The following is a 3,925-nucleotide window of genomic DNA, read 5'->3' as shown; positions in this document are numbered from 1 at the left end:
AAGAAGAAGAAGAAGAAGAAGAAGAAGAAGAAAGAAAAGAAAAGAGAAAACACCACCTCCCCCGTTTCTCAGTTTATGCTCTCAGAGCAGAACATCCTCTGGTGACTAAAAAAAGAGACATATAGATCATTAATACGGGTGCGGAGAGAGCGGAGAACTCTGATGCTTGGATAATGAATCTTTCTGCCAGTCTTAGCTTTTCAAGGTTTTGTTTCCAATACTTTGCAGTCAACAAAATTGAAGGAGGAGCTACACAACTTGTCAGCTGAGAAATCGCTAAACTATTTTTCGGAGATAGATCACAACTGGCTTCTGACATATAGCTTGCAAGGAGTTCAAAGAATTGAGGAATGTCACTGTTCAGACATCCACTGGGTTTATTTAATTGTGCGAACACATTTTCTCCATGCTTGCATGAAAAGAGAGAGAGAAAGGGGACTTATTCGTTTTTCCCTGGGTATCTCCTATGCATACAAGAGACATACATGTTAATAAACTTCTACTTGTTTTTCTCTTGTTTTGAGAGAGAGAATGAGAGAAGAGAGGAAGGAATAAATTTTTTTAAAACAAAAATAAACATAAGAGACTACCAGAACTATTTTACGCCCAAAAAATTTTTAATAATTTGTTTTTTAATTTACAGTTAGCATACAATATTAGTTTAAAGTGCATAACATAGTGATTAGACATTTATCTTACTTACAAAGTGATTACCCTGATAAATCTAGTACCCATCTGACACCATACACAGTCATCGCAATATTATTGGCTATATTCCTTATGCTGTACTTTATATCCCCATAACTATTTTGTAACTACCAATCTGTACTTCTTAATCTTGTGCCCTTTTTCACATACCCACAGCCCCCTCCCATCTGCAACCATCAAAATATTCTCTGTATCTATGAGTTTGTTTTCTGTTTTGTTTGTTTTGTTCTTTAGAGTCCACGTGTAAGTGAAATTACACGGCATTTGTCTTTGTCTGTCTGACTTACTCCATTCAGCACAAAACCCTCTAGGTCCATCCATGTCATTGCAGATGGCACTATTTTATTCTTTTTTATGGCTGAGTCATATTCCATCATATATATGTACCACCTCTTCTCTATCCATTCATCCATTGATGGACACCCAGGATGCCTCCACACCTTGACTATTGTAAATAATGTTGCAATGATCATATGGATTCACATGTCCCTTCAAAGTCGTACTTTAGGTTTCTTCAAATAAATAGCCAGACATGGGATGACTGGGTCCTTCACTGTCTCTTGTTATAGCCTTTGTTTTAAAGTCTATTTTGTCTGGTATAAGTATTGCTACCCCAGCTTTATTTACTTGTTTGTTTCCATTTTTATGAAACATATTTTCCATCCCTTACTTTCAGTCTATGTGTGTCTTTCAATCTGAAGTCAGTCTCTTGCAGGAAGTATATGTAAGGGTCTTGTTTTCTGATCTATTCAATCACGTTTTCTTTTGACTGGAGCATGTAATTCATTTACATTCAAAGTAATTGTTGCTAGATATGTAGTTATTGCCATTTTCATATAAAATATTATTCATATTTTATATCTGTTTTCTTTTTTTCCTTCTTGTCAAAGAAGTCCTTCTAACATTTCCTGTAATACTGGGTTGGTGGTGATGAACTCCTTTAGCTTTTTCTTGTCTGAGAAGCTCTTTATGTCCTTTGAGTCTAAATGATAGCTTCGCTCGGTAGAAGAATCTTAGTTGTAGACAATTTTTTTTTTAATTTTTATTTTTCAATTAGAGTTAACAGTCAATATTATTTTATGCCAAAAATTTTTTGAAAAATAAATTAAGTCGACCAATTCCTAATAAAAATAATAATAATACCACTTGACACAAGAAGAAATAATAAACGTGAATAGTCCTATAATGATTGAGGAAATTGAATCTATAATTAAACACTTTCTCCTCCAATGTTGTTGATAGCACTAAAAAAATACCAGATACCTAGAGATAAATCTAATAAGAGATATGCAAGGACACTACAAAGAAAAACAATGAAATCTTATTGAGATCAATTTTAAAAGGCAGATAAATGAGGAGAGAAACCACGTTCCTGAATTAGCAATCTTAATATTTTTAAAATGCTAGTGCTCCCCCAATGGATCTATAGAGTCACTCTAAATCAAATAAAAATTCCAAAAAGATACTTGGTAGAATTTGGTAAGCTCATTCTAAAATGTATATGGATAGTACACCTTAAACCTACATGATATTAGATTTCAATTATATCTCAATAAAGATGAAAAAGAAAAATCAAATGTACATGGAGATGTGAAGCATCAAGAAAAACCAAGAGACACCCAAACGGACACAAGGTGAGAGAACTTACTCTACTAAATATCAGATTTCATGAGGAAGTTACAGTAGGTAGCATGGTGTAGAGGTGACATGAGGTAAACAGAGACCAGTGGGAGAAATGAGACAGTTCAAAAGAGCAGCCCACACTTGATTGATGCCAGAGGTGGCATTACAGACCAGTGGGGAGAAGAGGGTTTTTTAATAACGAGATTAAGACAATTGATTATATAGAGAAAAGAAAATTTGATACTTACCTGAAATGATGCCAAATATGAATTCTAGGTAGACTATAGATCTAAATGTGAACGACGCATCTTTTTTTATCCAATCATCCACGGAAGAACACTTGTTTTCATGTCTTGGTTATCATGAATAATGTTGCAATGAACATAAGGGTACATATATCTTTACAAATAAGTGTTTTCAATTTTTTAAGGTAGATATCCAGAAGTGGAATTGCTGGGTCATATGATAATTCTATTCTTAATTTTTCAAGCAACCTCCACACCATTTTCCATAGCGGCTGTACCAATTCGCAGTCCCACCAACAGTGTACGAAGGTTCCCTTTCCTCCACATCCTCTCCAACATTTGTTATTTCCATATGTGCAATGGCATACTATTCAGCCATGAAAAAAAATGATGAAAAATATTGCCATTTGCAACAACATGGATGGATCTTGAGAGTATCATGCAAAGTGAAATAAGTCAGATGGAAAAGGACAAGAACCATGTGATTTCAATCATATGTGGGATATAAAACAGAAAGAAGCAGGTAAACAAACAAAGCAAGCTAACAAACACATACAACAGGCAGCAGTATTGTGGGGGTGGGGAAGGATGAAGAGGGTAAACAGGATTAAATATATGGCGATGGAAGGAGACTAGACTTTGGGTGGTGAGCACACTATGCAACATATAGATAATGTGTTATAGAGTTGTACACCTGAAACTTATAATGTTATTAAGCAATGTTACCCCAATAAATGTAATTTTTAAAAAAATGTGAAAGACAAAACAATAAAGGTTTTAGAAGAAAATATAAAAGCATATCAAGGAAGGGAAAGTGTTCCTAAGTAGGATATAAGAAGATATTAATAAGAGTGAAAAATATTGATAAATGGGACTACATTCAAGGGCAGTTTGTCAGAAGACACCAGGAAAAAACGAAAAGGCAAGTCACAGGGCGGAGAAACTATTTGCGACGAATAACCAACAAAGAGCTCATATCCAGAAAATATAAAGAATTCCTACGAATTCGTCATAAAAAGACAGACAACCCAAAAGACAAATGGACAACATTTACAACAGGCATTTACAAAAGAGGAAGTTTAAAAGGCCAATAAACATACTGCAAGATACTCAATTCACTCTCCGTCAGAGAAGGCAAATTAAAACCACAACGCAACATGACTACACTCTCACAGATTTGTTAAAATTAAAAGGTCTGTAGCAAAATTTGCAAAGATGTGGAACAGAAGATCCCATACGCTGCTGGTCTGAATGTTAATTTTTGAAATGTGTTAGTAACTACAGTGCTAAGATGAAAGACGTTTACATCAATGACCCTTCGTTTTTCTCCTGGGCGTACACTCATCAGA

Source organism: Pteropus medius, unplaced genomic scaffold (genome assembly GCF_902729225.1).
Source record: "Pteropus medius unplaced genomic scaffold, Ma_sr-lr_union100, whole genome shotgun sequence".
NCBI classification, from domain to species: domain Eukaryota; kingdom Metazoa; phylum Chordata; class Mammalia; order Chiroptera; family Pteropodidae; genus Pteropus; species Pteropus medius.
Note: the sequence above shows the minus strand (reverse complement) of the source record.